The 25179-nt window shown below is 39.5% G+C and overlaps 1 pseudogene; it reads left to right on the forward strand.

Annotated features, from left to right (window-relative positions):
• The first annotated feature begins 2270 nt into the window (after positions 1 to 2270).
• The window catches only part of LOC123801070 (small ribosomal subunit protein uS2-like), a 33065-nt pseudogene continuing 10156 nt past the window's right edge, over positions 2271 to 25179 (forward strand).

Below are 25179 nucleotides of genomic sequence, written 5' to 3' on the forward strand. Positions count from 1 at the left end.
TGATACCAAGCATCTTTGATTCATTTCAAATCTCAAAGCCAAATCTTCCAACATTTAACCACTAACTGTGATGATTACTGTAGGTTTGGATAGGTAGTCCTTAATAGATAAAGGATATTCTCTTCTATTCTTTGTTAACAAAAGGGTTTCTTTTTTTTTTCCATGAATGTTAAATTTCTGCACCTGTTGAGATGATCATATTTTGTCTTTTTCTGTTAATGTGGTGAAATACATTGATTTTGTTGTTGTTGTTGCTTTGTTCTCCCCTCCAGGTCTCAGACATTTATTTCCATAACCCTTTGGGAAAAACAGTAATGAGGCCAGTTACATCTTCATAACAGAGAAGGGTATACCATACTTAAAACATACCTGTTTAAAGAACTGCAAAAGGTTACAATATATTCCGCAATTGAAAAACGATGATATCCTAATCTTGAAGGTGACTGTTATACTATTAACTTTTATAATAAAACAAGTGTCCATACTAATGGTTGCACACTGGTGACCTGCAGAGAAAATATGGCCTACAGTGGTTTTGTCTGGCCCACCCACGATAGTTTTAAACCGCCCATATCCCCCAACAGACACTGTTTGTTACTAGAGATACGGAGATTTTACATTTACACCTGTGGTTTCTGCCTTCTCTTTATATATATATATATATATATATATATATATATATATATATATATATATATATATATATATATATATATATCTGACAGTAATGGGCCTGCATGTAACAATCAGCTGGAGAGTACCCCTTTTTGACAAGGCAAAGCATTTGTTCTTTAATTTACCATTGATGTATACTGACATACGAAATTTCTACTTCTATTTTTTTGTACATATTGCATTCTTGGCAGGCTAGTGGCCATTTCATGAAAATGTTGTTTAGTAAGTAAACAACACAAAAACATCTACTTTTACACTGCTGTAAGATGCTGGAATAAATTATACCAAAATGGAAAAGGTAAATTAAAGGGCGGGGGGGGGGAAGGTTGGAACTTGGACTTTCAAGATTCTAAAGCAAGCCAAACCATAGAAAATGTTGTATGTGTACGACACAAGGTTGACCCTGAAGCTAACTTGAATATCAGCAGTTTGTAAGGGAAAATAAACATATGTGTGAGATAATATGAGGTAATTCACATCTTTCTCAAGTCAGACTATACTAGCCGCCTCAGTACTGCAGATGTTTCATTCATTTTGGCTGCCCAGTCCATGAACCTTCACAACATCCTGTTAGAGGCCAATCCCAGGGTTGCTATTAAGGATCTTAGGACATTAAAAAAAAAAAAAAAGGATTACAGGATGTTTGCGTTTTTTGGGGAAGTCATCACCCAGTTTACAAATCACATAATTGGGGAGAGCCGCCACTTCCTACATGCTCGTTTCCCTTCCTGGATTACGTCTTCCAGGAGCTTCCAGCTTTTCTGCATCCCTTCATTCCAACATTCCAAGAATTTCAAAGGGCTGGGAAGGGTATGACGTAAACAACAGATGGCCACCCCCACCTGAGGCCTGACATCCAGCCACAGGTGGGGTTCCCAGAATCTGGAAGTCGCTTACTGCCGGTGCGGAAGCCTGCTCCTCTGAGCTCAGCAACTGCAGGGAGGACACTTATCCGTGATTCAGGAGCCACAGAAGGCGGTCTAGTCCTTCGGATTAGTCACAGTAGGCCACTTCTCGAAAGCTGGCCAGTTGGGTCTGGCCCTGCAGCTGAATTCTGCAGAAATGCCTCTGAAGGCATCGGTCAGACTGCCACTGTGAGTGCCCACACAGCAGTGATCTAAAGCACTTCCGGCGTCTGCAGGCAGCCCGGCCCCGGAGTTACGACCCCGAACACCCCATCTTCCACGTAGTTAGCCATTGTCTCCGCTGGAGAAATTGGGAGGGACACAGAGAGAGCCCCGCCGCCTGGTTGGCTATGATTTAGACCTGGAAGTGCCGGGCACTGGCCAATGTGGGAGGCGGGCACTCTGGTCAGAACCTGCGTGTCATTAACCAGAAGGCAAGTGAGCACTCTGCCACCAGGTCCTAGAGATGGAGCAGGTCTGGAGCTGCAATGGCGTCAGGCCCTGAGCACCGGGCACGCACTCCAGGCCCATGTAACGTAGTGGCCAAAAAGGCCTCACCGGGCAGACTTTGGTGGGCCCGGTTGCTCCTCTCTATCAATCAGGCCAAGGCAGCCCACGCCGGGTTGCCAGGATCTGAGCCAGAGCTGGCCCACGCCACCGCTCCCCACTGCGCGCGCGGCGGTCGCAGGCATGGGCATCCGCGCATGCTCAGCGCAGGTCGTGCTAGCTGGGGTTCTAGCTCAGTCTCAATCCGGAGAAGGCCTTCCCTGGGCTGCGGCAACACCTGAAGCACGTGGTTTCAGTATGGGTCCCGCCTCCGGCTCGGGCTGCGGCTCTTTTAAAAGACGCTACGAGAGCCGCTGCCTTGGGAAGTTCAGTTCCTTCTTGCGCGACTTCAGCCTGCAAGGTGAGTACCTCCTCTGTGGCAGCCATGACTGTCTTCTGGAAGCTGCCAGTACTTTGATTTTTTAAAATTATGTAAATGAACTAATATGCTGCTACCAGATTACATCACTTTTCAGAGGTAGAGTAACATGACTTTGAAAACTAGCGAATGGCTTGACAAAGAGTACATTAAGTCCTACGTCTATATTTTTGTTTTTCAGTGACCACATCTCGTGTCTTAGATGTAACATTTGAAAATTTATGGTACACTTAAGCTGCTTGGTCCACCATATCCCAAGTTCGGAGCACACTCTGTCTTCAAAAGTGACCTATTCAATAGCATTTTAAATCGAAAGAGCGAGCTGTCTTCAAAAGTGACCTATTCAATAGCATTTTAAATCGAAAGAGCGAGCTTGATGAGGTTTGAAAACAAATAAGCATATATTGAACCAGGTGTTTTAAGACAAAATATATCAATTGTTTACAGCTTTCGTTTGAGAAGGAAGGTGCAAATTCAAGGTACATTTTTTCCTCTTTTAATGTCTATTTTGTACTTGAAGAGTGCAAAAAAGTTTTTTACACTTTTAAAAAGTAGCAAAAGTAGCAAAATCAGCCTTATTTAATGTAATTAAAATATTCTTCAGAGTACAAAAAAGATCATGTAGAAAGAAAACTATAAAAAGATACTGATTTTAAGAAAAGAATTCTGTAACATTCTGCACAGCCAGTTTCTTCCACAAATTTTCGGTACCATAAAGATAAGCATAGGATGCTCCTATCCAAATAACCTCTGACCCCGTTTCTCCGGTAAGAGCTAGCATATTGGATGGAAAGCAAAATTATTGTCTAATAATATTTGTATCCACTCAGCTAAGCAAGTCCCAAGATGTGGAAATTCGAAGAGGGGAAAAAAGATTGAAAAAACATACAGCAATGGGAAATGTCAGAAACAGCTATCTAGAAGGATAAATAATTTGGCTTTGAGCACATTTCAGGTGTGCCTGACAGATCTGACTTTGACTATGGGAACGTGGAGCCATTTTCATTAAAACTCTTTCTGCTGTGGGCTCTCATGATGAGTTTATTAATCAAAGCTGTAAGTCCTTTAAATGACCAGTAGTTCCTTAGGCCATGAGCACTTCACCTGGAAATGGCCGAACTGCTGATCATGCACCTGGGAGCAAGGTTGTTTTTATTCAACTTGGTTATTTATACTTTATTAATACATTGATTTTTGAATATTAAAGCATTACTTTCTTTCTTAAACGTAAATTGTTCATGGTGTGTTATCCTTTCTGTATATTGCTAGATTTGATTTGCTGAAATTTTGTGGAAGATTTTTGCTTTTATGTAAATGTGAGAGATGGACCTCTAATTTTCCTTAATTGTGATTTCCTTGTCAAGTTTTGGTTTCAGTGTTATGCTGTCATCATAAAATGATTTGGAAAGTATTCCCTTTTAATGCTTTACAGAGTTGGTCAGTTAGATAGAATTTATTCCTTAAATATTTGATGGAAATGACTGGTGAATTCGTCTGGATCTAGGATTTTCAGTGAGGGAAGATATTTGATTACGGACTTATTCCTTTAAAAGATAAGGAACTATTTGTAGTTTCTATTTGGTTTTAGTAAGTTGAGCTTCCGTTAGGGTCTGTTTCATCTAAAATTTTAAATTAATTAGCCTAAAGTTATTCATAGTAAGCTATTATGACTGTTACAGTTTTTCTAATGTAGGACTTATAATGAGGTCTCCGTTTTAATTTCTAATTTTTGTTGTTTGTCTCTCTCTCTCTCTCTCTCTCTCACACACACACACACACACACCCACCCACCCACCCACCCACCCACCCCATGTATGTCTTGCTCTGGGCTTATCTTTAACAGGCTGGCCAACTACAGCTTTGGGCCAAATCTAACCTTTTACCCGTTTTTGTACATAATGTGACACAACCAAACCTATTCACGTATTATCTATGGCTGCTTTCCCACCACAATGCCAGATAAAAAATTGAACAGAAATCACAAGGCTTGCAAAGACTGAGAAAAGAATCATCTGGCCTTTTACAGAAAAGGTTTTCTTACTCCCGATCTATGCTGTTAGTCTACTGAAAGAACTAGCTTTTGTCTTTGTTTCTCCTTTGTATGTATGTTTATTTCAATACTTTATTTTCTTTTATTTTCCTTCATTTGCCTTTTTAAAAATAACTTCTTGAATGTTTGCTGAGATAAATTGATTTTCAGTCTTCCTTTACTATTATGTGACAAATTTCCCTCTACACAAAGCTTTAACTGCAATCCACAAACATTGATATGTTTCCAATACCACTTAGTTAAAAATATTTTCTAATTTTCATTGTAATTTCTTATTTGATCAATGGATATAGTTAGTTTTGGTAACTATGTGTGTACTTGAAAAAAGTGTGCATTCTGAAATTGTTATGTGCAATGTTCTAAACATGTCAATTAGGCCAAATTTTGTAACTCTCTTGTTTATATCTTTATCCTTACTGATTTATTGTCTGCTTGTTTTTCAATTATTGAGAAAGGTATTTCGCAATCTCTCATGACTGTGAAATGTTTTTTAAGATTTTTAAAATTTTTAAGTAATCTCTACACCCGCCATGGGGCTTGAACTTAACAACCCTGAGATCAAGAGTTGCATGCTCTACAACTGAACCAGCCAGGCACCCCCATGACTGTGAATTTTCTACATGTCCTTCTGTCATTTTTGCTTTATATATAATTTTGCATGCAAATATAGTTCAGGTACATAAAATTTCAGGATTGTATATTGTCCTGGTGAATTGACCATTTTATCTTAGAAACATCCTTGTTTGTTTCCCGTGATGCCTCTTGTCTCCGTGCTCCCCTGTCTGATGTGCAGCGAGCCATAGCAGCTTGCTTTGTTGAGCATTCAAATGGTCTGTCTTTTCTGTTGTTTACTTTCAATATTTAAATGGTCTTATAGTTAATAACTGCTTTTTATAAGCAGTATATGACTGGGTTTGATATTCATTCTACAAATCTAAATTGAGTATTTAGTATAGATGTACTGTATTTACTGGTGTGTCTCAATGAAAGCTATTTTTTTCACCTGTTTCTTTTTCTAACCTTTATTGACTCCTTTGAATTATTTCTGATAATTCAAAATGTCGATAATATTTACATATTCTATTCTTTTAGTGATTGTATGTATGACATATTAAAAAGTAAAATAAATTAATGCCTTTACCCCTCCTCAGATAATATAAGGACTTTAACATACTTTAAAGCCACTTATCCTTTCTACCAACTTACATGATATTGTTATGTATTTTGATTCTATATAAATTTGAAATCCTAAAAGATATTATTTCATAGAATCAATGTTCTTTTACCCATATATTCACTAGTTTTTGTTACTTACAGTAGTAGTCGTTGGTACTTTTGGCATCTCTTAGCTTCATTGAGCCTAAGAACACTTTTCAGTATTTCCTGTATAGTGACTCTGCTGTGATGAATTCTCTCAATTTTGTTTGATTAAAAATGTCTTTTTTTTCTTTTTTGTAAGGAAAATGTCTTTTTCTGCTTTTATAATTTCCTCTTTGATTTTAGTTTCAGAAGTTTTAGTGTGGTATATCTAGGTATGGCTTCCTTCAATGTATCTTTCTGTGGTTAATGGAACTTCTTGAATGTGTTGGGGATCAAGAATTCTGTCCCTCAGTGGTCCTTCTAGCTGGACTAAGCATCAAATTGACATGAGATAGATAAACGAGAAAATCAAATTTAATAGCCTACCTATGGGTAATCCCCACAGACACGGAAATTCCAGAGAGGCACGATGAGGTGTATGTGTCATTCTGAACTGAGGAGAAGGGAGTAGGGGTCCGGGACTTCAGAGGAAAGGAATGAAATTCACAGGGTGATAAAAAGAGCAGATGTTTGCCAATTAGCTGTTTGCACTGCCCTACAGATGGGTCACTCAGATAAAAATTTATCTTTGTGATAACCCTTATTCTGGAAAGACCCTTCACTTTAGATTCTTCTATGTAGTTAAGGGAGAGGCAGAAGTTTTTCTTGAGCCCACAGGGTCTCAATTGCCTTCAGCTTAAAATAATATGCATGCCAAAGTGGCACATTCTGGGGAGACCTATCCCAAATCCCTTCACATTTGTGGCATAATACTTTTTGTCTGTTTTGAATGAACATCCATGGTAATTATTTTTCAATTTTAGACATTCAAGGTCATTATTTCTTTATATTGCTATTTTTGCTCTATTTTCTCCCTCTGAAACTCCCAATATGTGAGACTTTTCACCAAACTCCATATAATTCTTTAGGTATCTCTGTATTCTCCATGTTTTTACCCCTTTTTGTTCAGTCAATACATCTTATTCTATTTTTTCCATTTCATTTTATTTCTCACCATGGTAAGTGTACTCTTTAATCCCACCCCCTATTCCCCCCCCTCCCCGCACCTCCCCTCTGGTAACCATCAGTTTGCTCTCTGTAGTTAAGAATCTGTGGGTGGTTTGCCTCTCTTTCTTCCTTTGCTCATTTGTTTCTTAAATTTCACATATGAGTGAGAGAATACGGTATTTGTCTTTCTCTGACTGGCTTATTTCACTTAGCATTATGTTTTCTAGCTCTATTCACGTTGTTGTAACTGGAATGATAGCATTCTATTTTATGGCTGAATAATATTCCATTGTGTATATATACACCATTTTTTTTTTAATCCATTCATCAGTTGATGGACACTTGGGCTGCTTCCATGATTTGGCTATTGTAAATAATATTGCTATAAACATAGGGGTGCATATATTCTTTTGACTTAGTGGGTTTTTTTGTACTTTTGGAATAAATACAAGTAGTGTGATTCCTGTTAATTTTTTTGAGGACCCTCCATACTGTTTTCCACAATGACTGCACCAATTTGCATTTCCACCAACAGTGCAAGAGGATTCCTTTTTCTCCACATCTTTACCAGTACTTGTTTCTTGTTTTTGCTTATTTTGTTATTTGTTTTAGTCTTGTTTTTGATTTTAGCCATTCTGACAGGTGTGAGGTGATAGCTCAGTGTAGTTTTTATTTGCGTTTCCCTGATGATCTGTAATGTTGAGCATCTTTTCATATCTGTTGGCCATCTGGATGTCTTCCTTGGAAAAATGTCTGCTCATGTCTTCTCCCCATTTTTTAACCGGATTATTTCTTTTTGGGTATTGAGTTGTATCAGTTCTTTATACATTTTAGATACTAACCCTTTATCAGAGATGCCATTTGCAAATTTCTTCCATTTACTCATTTGTCTTTTAGTTTTCTTGATTGTTTTCTTTGCTGTGCAAAAGCTTCTTCTTTTAGTCCCAGTGGTTTATTTTTGCTTTTATTTCCCTTGCCTTAGGAGATATATCTAGAAAGAAGTTGCTGTAGCCGATGTTGGAGAAATTACCGCCTGTGCTCTCCTCTAGGATTATTATAGTTTCAGGTCTCAACATTTAGGTCCTTAATCCATTTTAAATGGATTGTAATGGATCTGAATGGTGTATGATGTAAGCCAGGGGTCCAGGTTCATTCTTTTGCATGTAGCTGTCTAGTTCTCCCAGCACCATTTGTTGAAAGGGTTGTCTTTTTCCCATTGCATTTTCTTTCCTCCTAAACATGGCTTATTTGTGGACTTTCTGTTCTATTCCGTTGATCTGTGTGCCTGTTTTGTGCCAGTATCCTACTGTTTGATTACTACAGCTTTGTAGTATATCCTGACATCTGGAATTATGATACCTCCAGCTTTGTTTTTTCTTTTTCAAGATTGTTTGAGCTATTTGGGGTCTTCTGTGATTCCATACAAATTTTAGGATTGTTTGTTCTGGTTCTGTGAAAAGTGTTGTTGGTAATTTGATAGGGATTGCATTAAATCTGTAGATTGCTTTGGGTAGTACGGACATTTTAACAGTATTTGTTCTTCCAACCCATGAGCATGGAATGTGTTTCCATTTCTTTGCATCATCTTGAATTTCTTTTTTCACTGTTTTATAGTTTTCAGAGTACAGGTTTTTCACCTCTTTGGTTACTTTTATTCCTAGATATTTTATTCTTTTTGGTGTGGTTGTATATGAGATTATTTTCTTAATTTCACTTCTGTTTCATTATTAGTGTATAAGAAATCAACAGATTTCAGAACACTGATCTTGTATCCTAGGACTATATTGAATTCATTTATCGGTTCTAGTAGTAGTATATATAGTATCATGTCATCTGCAAATAGAGTTTTACTTCTTCCTTACCAATTTGGATTCATTTTACTTCTTGTCTCATTGCTGTGTCTAGGACTTCCACTACTATGTTGAATAAGAGTGATGAGAGTGGACATCCTTATCTTGTTCGTGATCTCAGGGGAGAAGCTGTCAGTTTTTCCCCATTGAGTGTGATGTTTAGTGGACTTTTCATATAAGGCCTTTATAATGTGATATGTTTTCTCTAGACCTACTTTGCAGAGGGTTTTTATCATGAATCGATATTGTACTTTGTCAAATACTTTTTCTGCATCTGTTGAAATGATCATACAGTTTTATCCTTTTTTAATTTTTTTATTGTGAGGTATCATGTTGATTGCTTGGTGAATATTGAACCACCTTGCATGGAGGCAATAAATACCACTTGATTGTGGTGAATGATTTTTTAAATATATTGTTGTATTTGGTTTGCTGCTATTTTTTTGAGGATTTTTGCATCTATATTCATGAAAGATATTGGCCTGTAGTTCTCTTTCTCTGTGTCTTTTTTTTAAATTTTTTGTTTTTAATTTTGTTTTATTTTTATTTTGGTGGCTTTCTCTGGTTTTGGTATCAGCGTGATACTGACTTCGTAGAATGAATTTGGAAGTTTTCCTTCCATTTGTTTGTTTTTTGGAATGGTTTGAGGAGAAAAGGTATTAATTCTTCTGTAAGTGTTTGATAGAATTAGCCTGTGAAGCTCTCTGGTCCTGGACTTTTGTTTTTTGGGAGTTTTTTTGATTACTGATTTAGTTTCATTGCTGATGATTGGTCTATTCAAATTTTCTATTTTTTCTTGCGTTAGTTTTGGTAGGTTATATGTTTCTAAGAATTTATCCATTTCTTTGTTGTCCAATTTGTTGGCAGAGAGGTTTTCATAATATTCTGGTATAATTGTATTTCTGTGGTGTTGGTTGTTATTTCTCCTATTAGTAATTTTGTTTATTTGGGTCCTCCCCCCACCCTTTTTTAGTGAATCTTGCTAGATGTTTATCAATTTTGTTGATCTTTTCAAAGAACCATCTCTTGGTTTCACTGATCTGTTCTATTGTGTGGGTTTTTAAGATTTTGTTAGTTTGTTTACTTATTTGAGAGAGCACAGGAGAGCACAAGCAGGGGGAGCAGCAGAGGGAGAGGGAAGCAGTCTCCTCACTGAACAGGGAGCCTGATGAAGGGCAACATCCTAGAACCCTGGGATCACGACCTGAGCCAAAGGCAGATGTTTAACCAACTGAGTCACCCAGGCGCCCCAGAGCTTTTTCTTGCTTCTTGAGGTAGGCCTGTTTTGTTATAAACTTTCCTCTTAGAACAGCTTTTGCTTCATTCCAAAGGACTTGGACTATTGTATTTTCATTTTCATCTGTGGCCATGTATTTTTTTTTTTTTTTAAGATTTATTTTAAAGCTAGAGTGCACATGGTGGGGAGGGGCAGAGTGGAGAGGGCAGAGAAAATCCCAAGCTGACTCTAAGCTGAGCATGGATCTTGACTTGGGGCCTCATCCCATGACCCTGAGATCACAACCTGAACTGAAACCAAGAGTTGGACATTTAACCAACTGTACCACCCAGGCGCCCCCTCTCCATGTATTTTTTTTATTTCCTCTTTCATTCTTTGGTTGACCATTGTTTAGTAGCATATTATTTAACTTCCATGTATTTGTGTTCTTTCCAGATTTTTTTCTTGTGGTTGATTTCTAGTTTCATGGCATATGTCTGAAAAGATGCATAGTATGACTTCAGTCTTTTTGAATCTGTCAAGACTTGTTTTGTGGCCTGATGTGTTATCTTCTGGAAAATGTTTCATGTGCACTTGAAAAAAATGTATTCTGTTCCTTCAGGATAGAATGTATTGAGTATGTCTGTCAGATCCGTCTGGTCCAATATTTCACTCAAAACTACTGTTTCCTTGTTGGTTTTCTGTTGCATGATCTATTGATGTAAGTGTGGTGTTAAAGTCCCCTAGTATTATTGTATTACTATTGATTACTTCCTTTATGTTTGTTATTGGCTGCTTAATGTATTTGGGTGCTCCCTTGTTGGGTGCATAAATATTTACAATTGTTATGTCCTCTCATTGGATTCTTCCTTTTATGATTATATAGTATCCCTTTTTGTCTCTTGTTATAGTCAGTTTTAAAGTCTATTTTTTTTCCTGTATAAGTATTGCTACCCTTTCACTACCATTTGCATGATAAATGCCTTTCCATACTTTCACTTTCAATCTTCATGTGTCTTTAGGTCTGAAATGAATCTCTTATAGGCAGCAAGCGTATAGATAAGTCTTGTCTTTTTATCCATTCTGGTACCCACTGACTTTTGATTCAAGTGTTTAGTCCATTAACATTCAAAGTAATTATTGGTAGGCATGTACTTACTGACATTTTTTGCTGGTTTATGGTTTTGTAGTTCTCTGTTCCTTTCTTCTCTTGCTCTCACCTTTCATGCTTTGCTTGCTTTCTTTGGTGCTGTATTTGGATCCCTATTTTCTTTATTTTTTGCATAGGTATTACTGGTTTTTGATTTATGGTTACCATTACGTTTGTATATAACATCTTATGTATATAGCAGTCTATATGAAGTGGGTCATGTAAGTTTGAACCCATTTTTTTACTCCTTCCCTCCCCACCCCATGTTTTATGTATACGATATCATAGTTTAACATCCTCTTATTTTGTGAATTCCTTGACTAATTTTTACAGAAATATTTATTTTTACTGCTTTTGTGCTTCCTAACTTTTCTTACTCCTATCTTACCCCCACCGTCTTCCCACTCAAAAGTCTGCTTTAATTGTTCTTGTAGAACTTGTTTAATGGTCATCAATTCTTGTAAGTTTTGTTTGTCTGGGAAACTTCTTATCTCTCCCTCTATACTCAAAGATAGCCTTGCTGTAGAGTATTCCTGGCTGCAGGGTTTTTCCTTTCAGCACTTTGAATATATGCTGCCTCTTTTTTCTGACCTGCTAAAAAATCAGCTGATAGGCTTATGGGGTGCTGCTTTGAAGTCTCACTTCACTACTTTTTGGCATTTTAATTACTATACGTCTTGGTTGGGTACCTCCTTGAGTTGATTTTGTTGAGGGCTTTTTGTGACTCCTGGATCTGGATTTCTGTTTCCTTCCCCAGATTTGGGAAGTTTTCTGTTATTATTTCTTCAAATGATTTTTCTGCTCCTTTTTCTCTATGTTCTTATACTGGGATCCCTATAGTGTGAATGTTATTACACTTAATGGTGTCACAGGGTACTCTTAAGTCTGTTTTCATTTTTTATTTTTTTTTTCTCTCTTCTGTTCAGCTTGATTGTTTTTCATTTCTTTGTCCTCCAGGTTACTGACCCATTCTTCTGCTTCCTCTAATCTATTCCATTTAGTGTATTGTGTGTGTGTGGGGGGGGGGTAATTTGCCTTTCATTTTTATTTTTATTTTTTTATTATGTTAGTCACCACACAGTACATCGTTAGTTTTTGATGTAGTGTTCCATGATTCATTGTTTGCATGTAATACCCAGTGCTCATTGCAATATGTGTCCTCCTTAATACCCTTCACTGGGCTAGCGCATCCCCCTACCCCACCCCCCTCTAAAACCCTCAGTTTGTTTCCTGGAGTCCATAGTCTCTCATGGTTCATTTCCTCCTCTGTTTACCCCCACACCTTCATTTTTCTCGTCCTTCTCCTAACAGTCTCCCTGCTATTCCTTATGTTCCACAAATAAGTAAAAGCATATGATAATTGTCTTTCTCTGCTTGACTTATTTCACTTAGCATAATCTCCTCCAGTTCCATCCATGTTGATGCAAATGTTGGGTAATCATTCTTTCTGATGGCTGAGTAATATTCCATTGTATATATGGACCGTATCTTTCTCATCCATTTGTCTGTTGAAGGGCATCTTGGCTCCTTCCACAGTTTGGCTATTGTGGACAGTGTTGCTATGAACATTGGGGTGCACATGGTCCTTCTTTTCACTAAGTCTGTATCGTTGGGGGTAAATACCCAGTAGTGCAATTGCTGGGTCATAGGGTAGCTCAATTTTTAACTTTTTTTTTTTTTTAAAGATTTTTTATTTATTTACTCATTCGACAGAGATAGAGACAGCCAGCGAGAGAGAGAACACAAGCAGGGGGAGTGGGAGAGGAAGAAGCAGGCTCATAGCGGAAGAGCCTGATGTGGGGCTCGACCCCATAATGCCAGGATCACGCCCTGAGCCGAAGGCAGACGCTTAACTGCTGTGCCACCCAGGCGCCCCTCAATTTTTAACTTTTTGAGGAACCTCCACACTGTTTTCCAAAGTGGCTGTACCAACTTGCATTCCCACCAACAGTGTAAGAGGGTTCCCTGTTCTCCACGTCCTCTCCAACATTTGTTGTTTCTTGCCTTGTCAGTTTTTGCCATTCTAACTGGTGTAAGGTGGTATCTCAATGTGGTTTTGATTTGTATTTCCCTGATGGCTAATGATGTTGAACGTTTTTTCATGTGTCTGTTAGCCATTCATGTGTCTTCATTGGAAAAGTGTTTATATCTTCTGTCCATTTTTTGATTTATTTGTTCTTGGGTATTGAGTTTGAGAAATTCTTTATAGATCTTGGATACCAGCCTTTTATCTATAGTGTCATTTGCAAATATCTTCTCCCATTCCGTGAGTTGCCTCTTTATTTGTTGACTGTTTCCTTTGCTGTGCAGAAATTTTTTATCTTGATGAAGTCCCAAAAGTTCATTTTTTCTTTTGTTTCCCTTGCCTTTGGAAATGTGTCATGAAAGAAGTTGCTGTGGCTGATGTCGAAGAGATTACAGCCTATATTCTCCTCTATGATTTTGATGGATTCCTGTCTCACATCGAGGTCTTTCATCCATTTGGGGTTTATCTTTGTGTATGGTGTGAGAGAGTGGTCAAGTTTCATTCTTCTGTATATAGGAGTCCAATTTTCCCAGCACCATGTATTGAAGAGACTGTCTTTTTTCCACTGGATGTTTTTTCCTGCTTTGTCAGAGATTAGTTGACCACAGATTTGAGGGTCCATTTCTGGAGTCTGTATTCTGTTCCATTGTTCTATGTGTCTGTTTTTGTGCCAGCACCATGCTGTCTTGGTGATCACAGCTTTGTAATGTAGGTTGAAATCGGGCAACGTGATGCCCCCAGCTTTGTTTTTCTTTTTCAACATTTCCTCAGAGATTCGGGGTCTTTTCTGATTCCACACAAATTTTAGGATTGTTTCTTCCAGCACTTTGAAAAATATCATTGGTATTTTGATTGGGATGGCATTGAAAGTGTAGATTGCTCTGGGTAGCATAGACATTTTAACTGTTTATTCTTCTGATCCATGAGCATGGAATGTTTTTCCATCTTTTTGTGTCTTCTTCAATGTCTTTCATCAGTGTTCTGTAGTTTCTAGAGTATAGATCCTTTACGTCTCTAGTTAAGTTAATTCCAAGGTAAGGTATGGTTTTTGGTGCTATTGTAAATGGGATGGATTCCCTAATTTCTCTTTCTTCAGTCTCATTGTTAGTGTATAGAAATGCAACTGATTTCTGAGCATTGATTTTTGTATCCTGCCACATTACTGAATTGTTGTATGAGTTCTAGTAATTTGGGGGTGGAGTCTTTTGGGTTTTCCACATAAAGTATCATGTCATCTGCGAAGAGAGAGTTTGACTTCTTTGCCAATTTGAGTATTTATTTATTTTATTTTTGTTGTTTTCTGCTGTTGCTAGGACTTCTAGTACTATGTTGAACAATACAGGTGAGAGTGGGCATCCTTGTTGTATTCCTGATCTTAAGGGAAGGGCTCTCAGCTTTTCCCCATTGCGAGTGTAGGCTTTTCATAGATAGTTTTTATGAAATTGAGGAATGTACCTTCTATCCCTACACTCTGAATGGTTTTAATCAGGAAAGGATGCTGTGTTTTGCTGTTTTCTGTATCAGTTGAGAGGACCATATGGTTCGTCTCTTTTATTAATGTGATCTCTCACACTGATTGATTTGTGAATATTGAATCACCCTTGTATCCCAGGGACGAATCCCACTTGGTCATGATGGATAATCCTTTTAATGTACTGTTGGATCCTAGTAGCTAGGATCTTGTTGAGAATTTTGACATCCATATTCATCAGGGATATCGCTCTGTAATTCTCCTTTTTGATAGGGTATTTGCCTGGTTTTGGGATCAAGGTAATGCTGGCCTCATAGAATGAGTTTGGTAGTTTTCCTTCTGTTTCTATTTTTTAAAACAGCTTCAGGAGAGTAGGTATTATTTCTTCTTTGAATGTTTGGTAGAATTCCCCAGGGAATCCATCAGGCCCTTGACTCTTGTTTTTCAGGAGGTTTTTGATCACTGCTTCAATCTTTTCACTGTTAATGGGTCTATTTAGATTGTCAGTTTCTTCCTGCTTTAGTCTTGGTAGTTTATAGGTTTCCAGGAAGGCATCCATTTCTTCCAGGTTGCTTAATTTATTGGCATATAGTTGTTGATAATAGTTTCTAATGATTGTTTCTATTTCCTTGGTGTTAGTCGTGATCTCTCCCCTTTCATTCATAATTTTATTAATTTGTGTCCTTTCTCTATTCTTTTGAATAAGTCTGGCCAGTGGCTTATCGATCTTATTAATTCTTTCAAAGAACCAGCTTCTAGTTTTGTTGATCTGCTCTACTGTATTTTTGGTTTCTAATTCATTGATCTCTGCTGTAATCTCAATCAGTTGTCTTTTCTTGTGTGGCTTAGGCCTCTTCTTTTGTTCCATCTCCAGCTGTTTAAGGTGTGAGTATAAGGACATTTTAGATTTTTCTGTTCTTTTAAGTGAGGCTTGGATGGCTATGTATTTCCCCCTTAGGACTGCCTTTGCAGTGTACCATAGGTTTTGGACTGATGTGTTTTCATTCTCATTGGTTTCCATAAATTGCTAAAGTTCTTCTTTAATTTCCTGGTTTACCCAAACATTCTTAAGCAGGATGGTCCTTAGTTTCCAAGTGTTTGAGTTTCTTCAAAAAATTTTTTCAAATTGTGATTGAGTTCCAGTTTCAAAGCATTGTGGTCTGAGAATATGCAGGGAATAATCTCAGTCTTTTGGTATCTGTTGAGACCTGTTTTATGGCCCAGTATATGGTCTATTCTGGAGAATGTTCAATGTGCATTTGAAAAGAATGAGTATTCTGTTGTTTTAGGGTGGAGTGTTCTGTATATATCTATGAGGTCCATCTGGTCCAGTGTGTTATTCAAAGCTCTTGTTTCTTTGTTGATTTTCTGCTTAGGTGATCTGTCTATTGCTGAGAGTGGAGTGTTGAGGTCCCCTATAATTAATGTGTTATTATCTATATGGCTCTTAATTCTGGTTAACAGTTGGCTTATGTAGTTGGCTGCTCCCCTGCTGGGGGCATAGATATTTATAATTGTTAGATCCTCTTGTTGGATACACCCTTTAAGAATAATATGGTGTCCTTCTGTATCTCTAACTACAGTTTTTAGTTTAAAATCTATTATGTCTGATATGAGAATTGCTGCCCCAGCTTTCTTTTGAGGTCTGTTGGCATGAAAAATGGTTCTCCATCCCTTCACTTTCAGTCTGGATGTATCTTTAGGTTCAGAGTGAGTCTCTTGTAGACAACATATGGATGGGTCATGTCTTTTTATCCAGTCTGCAACCCTGTGTTGTTTTATGGGAGCATTTAGGCCATTCACATTGAGAGTGATTATTGAGAGATAGGATTTTAATGTCATCATGTTGCCTGTGAAGTCCTTGTTTCTATAGATTGTCTCTGTAGATTTCTGTATCACTCTTGGGGTCTTTTTATAGAACCCCGTTAATATTTCTTGTAGGGCTGGCTTGGTGGTCACATATTCTTTCAGTTTCTGCCGGTCTTGGAAGCTCCTTGTCTCTTCATCCATTCTGAATGACAGCTTTGCTGGATAGAGTATCCTTGGCTGCATGTTCTTCTCATTTAGTGCTCTGAATATGTTTTGCCAGCCCTTTCTGGCTTGCCAGGTCTCTGTAGACAGGTCTGACATTATTCCGATGTTCCTCCCTCTGTACATAAAGAATCTCTTCCCCCTTGCCATTTTCAAGATTGTTTTCTTGGATCTAAGATTTGCGAATTGTACCGTTATGTGTCGTGGTGTTGGTCTGTTCTCATTGGTCTTGGGAGGGGTCCTCTCTGCCTCATTGGACACGAATGCTTGTTTCCTTCACCAGATTAGGGAAGTTCTCAGCTACAATTGGTTCAAATATCTCTTCTAGACCTCTCTCTTCCTCCACCCCCTCGAGGATCCCGATAATTCTGACCTTGGAACGTTTCATTGAGTCAGTAATCTCCCGTAGCATTTTTTCATGAAAATGGAGCTTTTTTTCCTATGTTAACTCTTTCCTTCTTTTCTATCATCTCATCTTCTAACTCACTAACTCCTTCTTCTGCCTCGTTTACCCTGGCAGTCAGACCATCCAGTTTAGATTGCATTTCATTCATAGAATTCTTAATTTCTGCCAGATTCATTCTCATTTCAGCCCTTAGAGATTCTGTATATTCATTAATATTTTTCTTAAGCCTATACATCATCTTGATAACTATTACTCTGAAATCTATTCTGACAACTTGGTTATATCCATATCCATTAGTTCTGTGGCAGAGGCCACAGTCTGTTTCTTTCCTTTGTTGGGGGTTCCTCCTCATTGTCATTCTGATGAGGTGTGGTTTGGGGATGTACAGAGTCCAAATTATTGACCAGGACCCAAGCAAGGTATACCTGTTTTATAAGGACCTTAGGGATGTGGGCTTCTTGATTTTTCAGCCTGCCTTCTGGGGGAGGGGCCTGCTGCACTGATACTCGGGCAACCCTGTTTGGGTAGAGTTGCCCCATCCCCTGTGAGGGGGGGTGGGTGGGCACAGTGCAAACCAGTTTTTCCAGGCTTTTGTTCTCTGGCGGCTTTCCCTGGCGGCTTTCTGTGACTCTTCTGAGAGAGCAGCAGTGACCATATCCAAACCTCAGTCTCAGAACAAAGAGATCACAGTCTGCTCTTCACTAAGCTCCCCTGGCCACTCTAACTCCATCTCTGTCAGTGCTGCTAAAAACTCACAGCGTCCTGGGTTGTGCGCCCCACAGCCGCTCTCCCAGCCCTCGCTCCCAGGGCTGGCAGGTCTCTGCCCTTTGTGCTTCTAACACTGCCAGCTGCCCGGTTCCCCCGCCTGCACCCGAGCTCCCGGTTTCAGTCTGGTTTTCTGGAGGCTACTGGTCTGCGAGTCCGGACTGCTCCCCAGCGTAGGAGGCTTCTGCCTTCCCGGCGCCCAAGCGCGGTGGCTCCCTCCCCCTTCTGTTTATCTTCCGATATCTGCCCGCAGACTCTCGACTACCTGCTTCATACCTCGAGACCCAGCACCGGAGATGTTCTGTTTGTAGAGCTCAGATGTATCTTCTTACGTCTCAGGCTGACTTCGTGGGTGTTCAGGATGGTCTGGTAGATATCCATCTCCATTCAGGGGACTGGCTGAAATAGTGTCCCCTACTCTTCCACCATCTTTCCCCCCTCCCTCCCATTTAGTGTATTTTTTTTTAATATTTTATTTTATTTATTTGACAGAGAGAGACAGCGAGAGAGGGAACACAAGCAGGGGGAGCAGGAGAGGAAGAAGCAGGCTCCCAGCGGAGGAGCCTGATGTGGGGCTCGATCTCAGAACGCTGGGATCACGCCCTGAGCCGGAGGCAGACACTTAACAACTGCGCTACCCAGGCGCCCCTGTTTAGTGTATTTTTAATTTCAGCTACTGAGTTCATTTCTGATTACGTTTTTTTTTTTTAAGATTTTATTTATTTATTTGATAGAGCACAAGCAGAGGGAGTGGGAGGGAGAGGGAGAAGCAGGCTCCTGCTGAGCAGAGAGCCCAGCGTGGTGCTCGATTCCAGGACCCCTGGGATCATGACCTGAGCCGAAGGCAGATGCTTAACAGCTGAGCCACGCAGGAGCCCCTGATTATGTTTTCTGTTTCTTTGGTAAGAATCTCACTGAGGTCCTCCACTCCTTTCTCAAGTCCAGTGAGTATCTTTATGATGATTACTTTAAATTCTCTATGGGGCATATTATCTGTTTTGTTTATGACTGTTGCATGATTTTTGTCCTGTTCTTTCATTTGGGACAAATTCCTCAGTCCTCTCTCTTGTCTAACTCTGTCTGCTTCTGTGTAATAGGAAAGTCAGCTAAGTGTCCTGCTCTTGAAAGTAGTGGCCTTATGAAAAGGCCCTGTAGTGCCCCGAAGTGCAGTGTTCCCTGTTCACCAGAACCTGGTGCTTCAGGAGTGTCTCCTGCATGTGTTGTCTGACCTTACTGTTGTGGCCCAGCTGTGTTCTGTCTTTATTCCAGTTATCTTTAAGGGCTCTCTTGCCTGTCGTGGGCAGGGTTTGGTCCCTGTGATGTCAGTGCGCCAGGCGGGGGCTGCCTTAGGCTACAGTTGAGTCAGACTCTGGTGTTCGCCAGAGATGCACTAGTTGGAGCTTCAGGGTGCTTTCCCTGCATTGTCCCCCGAGAAACTTCTGTTGGTGGGTGGTGTCGCAGTCACACCAGGTATCTGCCCTCAGCCTACTTCTGGGTCCGCTATTGGACTGGAGTGTGTGGTTATCTTCTCTCCCTGGGGCCGGAGTCACTGTGGAGTGGTGCTTGCCCCTGTTAGGGCTGCTTACACAGCATCAGGCTTGTGGTGCTACTTTGGATGGGCTCTGGCCAAGGCCACATTAGAGGGGACAGGTCTGTAGGCGAATGTGGGGGCATGTGGTGTTAGCAAGGTCTGTGCAGGTCTCCTGCGAGAGGGGAACCTGAGCTGCTTTAGAAACTGCTGCTGCGAGGCTGGAGTGGGCACATCCACAGAACGGTGCAGGTGTGGGGTTGACAAGTTTTGCTGGGTCTGTTGGAGGAGGAGACCTGGAGCTGAGGCCTGGCTGGAGGAGCTGTGTCTGCAGAACGTGGGGGCAGGGTGTGCTGTTACTCAGGTGGAGGGGGTTGGTGCTGTGCTGGGTGCTGCAGTGGTCTAGGTATACAAGCTTGTCGGTGGGGGAGGGAAATGGAACCTGCCAGCTTTGTTTTTTGGAGAAGTCTCCCAATGATCCCTGCCCCTCCAGCACATGCTTTGAGATTCATAAATAATACTACAATCATTTTTAGGTCACTTTTATAACCCCCAAAGAAACCCTGTGCTCCCTAGCTATCATCTTATAATCTCCCATCTTGCCTACCTCCAGGCAACCACTAGTCTACTTTCTGCCTCTAGATTGCCCTGTTCTGGACTTGTCATATAAATTGAATCTAACAATATGCAATCTTTTGTTCCTGGCTTGTTTCACTTAGCACAAGATTCATCCATGTTGTTCCATGTATCAGTAGTTTACTTCTGTTTATTTCTGAATAATATATTGTGTAAATGTCATGCATCTCTTGATAGATGTTTGGATTGTTTTATGTTGTTCTTTTATTGAGTTTCAAATTTCACTTACTAGATTTTTCAATTCTAGGGTAGTAATTTGATTCCTTTTAAATATTTTCTAGTTTTAACTTTTATCTTGTTTCATGAACCTATCAATCTATGATAGTTAAAATTTCTGAATTTTTTTGTTGTTGCTCTGTTTTTATGGTCTCTCATTTTTTTCCTCTAGTCTTCTTATATACTTAGTCATATTTTTATTAAGTGTCAGACATTTTGTATGAAAAATGGTAGAGGTGATTTGTGGCTCTGGATTATGCTGTCTTCCTTCAGAGAGGATTTATTTTGCTTCTGTAAGGCATTTAGGCTAGGGAACTGATCACCCTAATCCAGTCAAGCTGGGTTTGAGTTTTTGTAAGGTATGGTCTATTTCTAGTTCACCCTTAAACCTTGGGCCTTTTAGGCTTCCAATCCTGAAAGCCTAAGGTGTTTACCAGAGGAGTCCCTCCTCCTTGGTCATTTCCAAGTTTTGACCCCTCAGCTTGAGACTGCTCTGTTTCTGAGGCTTTTAGCTGACACTTTCGCTTTCAATGTCAGTAATAGCCGTAACTGTAAAAGAGACCCTGACTTTATTTTTTTTTTAATTTTTCTTCTCTTCTGTATCTTCTCCCTGCAAATTTCATTTTCTTGGTAGGGCTCATCTCTTCTTTTTTTTTTTTTTTTCCTTAAAGATTTATTTATTTATTTATTTATTTACTTGAGAGATACAGAGAAAGAGTGGTAGGAAGGGGCAAAGGGAGAGGGAGACCAGCTGACTCCCTGCTGAGTGCAGAGCCCAACGCAGAGCTCGATCCTACGACCCCCGAGATCATGATCTGAGCCAAAATCAAAAGCTGGACACTCGACGAACTGAGCCACCCGGGTGCCCCGGGTCTCATGTCTTAAACTATATTAAAAGAAATATTTTTAATCTAGCATTTCTGATTATTTTCAGGTAGAAGGTTTTTATAGTCTAGTTAGCCAGTTGCGGAAGCAGAAGTCTACCCACAAATTTGTTAATGAATCTGTTCTCTCAAAGATCTGGTGAAGCAAGCATTCCTACACATGGCTGATTAGAATATAATTTAGTATATCTTTCTAAAAACTAGTGTGTCGGTTAATCCATGGTCTTAACCAAATTATACTGTTTCACCCGGCAATTTCAATTTTGTGAATAAATCAGAATTATAAATGTAGAAAGATTTGTATATAAGGATGTTCAGTACAACATTTAATAGAAAATTGGTTGTAAACTAACGATGCAGTGATAAGGACAATAATTGTCCATCTATAAGATAGAATAACATGTGATTCAAAATCATATTTTGAAAAGTATTTGCTGATCTGGGAAAATATAAAGGAGAGAACAATATTTTACTTTTCAAATGGCATGATTTTAATTTTTAAAAAAGGCATGTCTTCAGAGATAAAATGCTAGAAAGATGAAAAGCAGTTTTTAATGTGCTTAACTCTGGGAAGATTAAGGTTTTTTTTTTAATTGATTTTTCCTCGTGTTTATTGAGATATAATTTATAGCACTGTGTAAATTTAAGGTGTTACAGCATAATGACTCGACTTTTGTATGTTGTCAGTTGGTTACCACAGTAAATGTAGTTAATATCCATTATCTCATATAGATACAAAAAAAAATTCTTTCCTGTGATAATAACTCTTAGCATCTACTCTCTTAACTTTCAAATACACCACATAACATTTAACTGTAGTCATCAGGTACGTTACATCTGAAGGGTTTTTTTTTCTTTATATATTTTTGTGTTTTCAAAAGTTTTTTATGTTGAGTATATTCTATTTTTATAATCAAGAAAAAGAGTCGCAAAAAATAATCCTAAAGCTCATCTTTAATCTAGATTATCTAAACTGTTTCTTTATCGCAAAGTCTTTAGCAAGCTAGAGATTCTTTACAGTTTAGAGATTTAGTTCCTGTATTTCACACTAAGAAATTAAGACAAAGACACTTGGAGGCATCCACCTAGGAGATCATTGGAGAGGTGACACTGAGCATCTTCATGTCGTTCCAGGGAGCAGTCTCCTTCCTGGCTTAGCTGGCTTTTCAGTAGTTGGCAGCAGCTTCCAGCCCTTGCAGCTTTGGTGGCCCTCAGAGTTCTAGTGATTGATTCAGTTCTTCACCTATAGAAGTAGAATAGATTTTAAGTCTTTTTTTTTTTTTTTATTATGAAAGGAATGTATTCAACCAGATTCTGTTAGTTAAAAATTTTGTTTTAAAAGCATCTGATGCCACTCAAAGGAAAAACGTAAAAGTATATATATATAAGAAATAAAGGCGTCTGAGTATTAGGGAAAATCTCTTTTTGAAAGCTCTCATAAGAACCAATTTCCCCCTTGTTATTTATAGAGTAGGTCATTTGTGGAGGGATTTTATCTTCAGAGACGAAGGCTGAAGAGGACCACTTTCGTTACTTGACTGTACAGCGGCACCTCCATATGGGATGTTATTTCACATTCTTGAATTAGCTGATGTCTTAGTCCATTTGGGCTGCTATAACAAAAGTACTATAGACCGGGGGCCTTGACAAGAAACATTTATTTCTCACTGTTCTGGAGGCTGGAAAGTATAAGACCAAGGTGCTGACAGATACTGTGTCTGGTGAGAACTCCCTTCTTGGTTCGTAGATGGCTGTCTTCTTGCTATAAGCTCAGGAGGTGGAAGGGGCAAGAGAACTGTCGGTAGTTGGTTTCATAAGGGCATTAATCCCATTTACAAAGGCTCCACCTTCGAAAGGCCTTACCTTCAGATTGGGAATTTGGGGTCTGGGGTACAAACATTCAGTCCATAGCATCTGGCTTCTGTTATCTTTCAAATGTTGATGAACTACCCCATCAGCCCTCTTTTTTTTCTCTAGCTTAGTTTCAGAAAACTGCAGAACGTATTTTGTTTATTGCTTCAGATATGGATGGTTTGGGAACTTTCCAAACTTTGTCAGTGATCATCTTGGCTAAAAATTTTCCTGATATCCCCAGGACCCTGAATTCTACCCTAATTAATGAAATGGTCTGTTTTCATATTTAAATTTGGCTTGTAAGGGTAAGGCCTTTTTGATGCAGGGGTCTGTTACTCCGAACTGTCACTCAAAAGCGTATTTAAGTTTTATTTGAAAGCTTTTTTTATGTGTATTCCCCCAAAGCACCTTAGCTGAAAATCAAATTTTAGTTTAGAGCTTTATACAGACCAATGTCTCTTTCTTGCTCCTGTATTCCAATAAAATTGTGTATTTCATTTTAACCTCAATCTGCCTGTGTTTAAAATATAAAGCTAAGGTTAAGGGCTTTCACTGCTGGCAACCCTACCTGGACATCTCAGTTTCTAGATAAAATCTTTTATAGAGACCTTTTTATTGGCTCCACAGCTCAATCCTACCATATATGCCAGTTTATCCTATTAATCCTTAGCTGCAAAAATACCAGAATCATTTATGAACTAAAGTTTGTTTTAGCTCTTTAGTTTTTATGAGCCTTTTTCATGTTATTTCCATCAGCGTGGTTGCTGGGACTACCCTTTCTCTCTTCCCTCTTCCGCCACCTTTGTCTCTGGGTGAGGAGAGAGTCAGACTATAAGAGGCTATGGGACTGGCTACCTATTGCAGCTGGCTCTCTCCTGTTAGCTCCTTAGTATCTCTTGGTGGAAAAGGAGAGTGAGGCCTGTGAGGAAGGAGGGTGCCTCTTGGCCATTTCTGGTGGGCCTCCAGTGATGCGCCTTTGTTATCAGAGGGTCTCCTGTCTTTTCCAGGGTGGACTATCCTGGGAGGCCTTCTCTTGCTAGGTTGGCGATTGGGGATTCTGTGTTTGGGCGGCCTTCCTCTTTTGGGTTGGGGGGATGCAAGATGCCTCACCACTGTGTTGTTCCTCAGGTTCTGGGCTCTCAAATCAGCTGGCCTCCTTCTTACCACATTTTGCTCCCCTTGGTGCATCTTGCACCATTTTCACAACTATTCTTGTGCCTAGTAGGAAGGTGTCAGGAGAATGGGTATATACCATCTTGTCTGAATTGATTATTTTTTTTAAGATTTATTTTAGAGAGCAGGGGGAGGGACAGAAGGAGAGAAACCTGAAGCAGACTCCTTGCTGAGCGTGAAACCTGACACGGGGCTCAGTCTCAGGACCCTGAGATCATGACCTGAGCCAATACAAGAGTCAGCTGTTTAACAGACTGACCGCCCAGGTGCCCCTGAACTGACTGTTTTTAGCTGTATAAAAGATTTTCTTTTATTCATACTTCATATTTATAAAATGGCGCCCTGCACGCAGAGACCTTATGTGATTTTCATGTCCAGAAAACTCCAGGACTTGTTTTCTGCTCATATACAAAAGCAGAGATTGGGTTGAAATGCTATAGAATCCAGGAAATAATTGCTTGGACCGGTTCTTTAACTGGGACTCAGGATGCCTTAGAACTGGGTTCCAGATTTTGTACTCACACTGTGATTTAACGTCCTACTCATGAGCTGGGCAAAAATGCATAAGTTGGTTGAAATTAGGGGCTGGGAAACCAATGCCATATTTTCTGCCCTTTCATGTTAAGCAAGGGTACATACAGGTTGGTTGCTCGGTCAGGGGTCTTTATTGCTTGGAAGATTTTGCCTCTCCTGGGTTTTTGCCTCCCAACACAAACTTGGCTGTGTCCACAATTTTATTTCTCAAGGCAAGGATCTCAAGTTAAGCCCAGTGGTTGTGATGTCCAGGCTTCCAGAATGTGTGGTGGCACCTGGAGAACTGATGGAACAGAACTGGTAGCATGAGGCATCTCCTGGGAAAGAACTTAAGCCACAGCCACTGTTGGAGTTCACGTATAGGCGTGTATTTTTCTTGACTCTTCGCTTTTCTTCACACTCCATATCTAACTCGTCCACAAATCTTGTCAATACCACCTTCTAATAAATCCAAAATCTGGCAGCTTCTCAGTGTCTCCATCGCTATCTCCCCAGCAAACCCCCCTCACCTCTCAGTTTACTGGTCCACTAACTGCTCACCTGTCCCCACTGGCTCCTCTGCCACAGAAATGCAAGT

This window comes from Ursus americanus, chromosome 10, assembly GCF_024610735.1.
Source record: "Ursus americanus isolate L20-20 chromosome 10, mUrsAme1.1.p, whole genome shotgun sequence".
NCBI lineage: Eukaryota > Metazoa > Chordata > Mammalia > Carnivora > Ursidae > Ursus > Ursus americanus.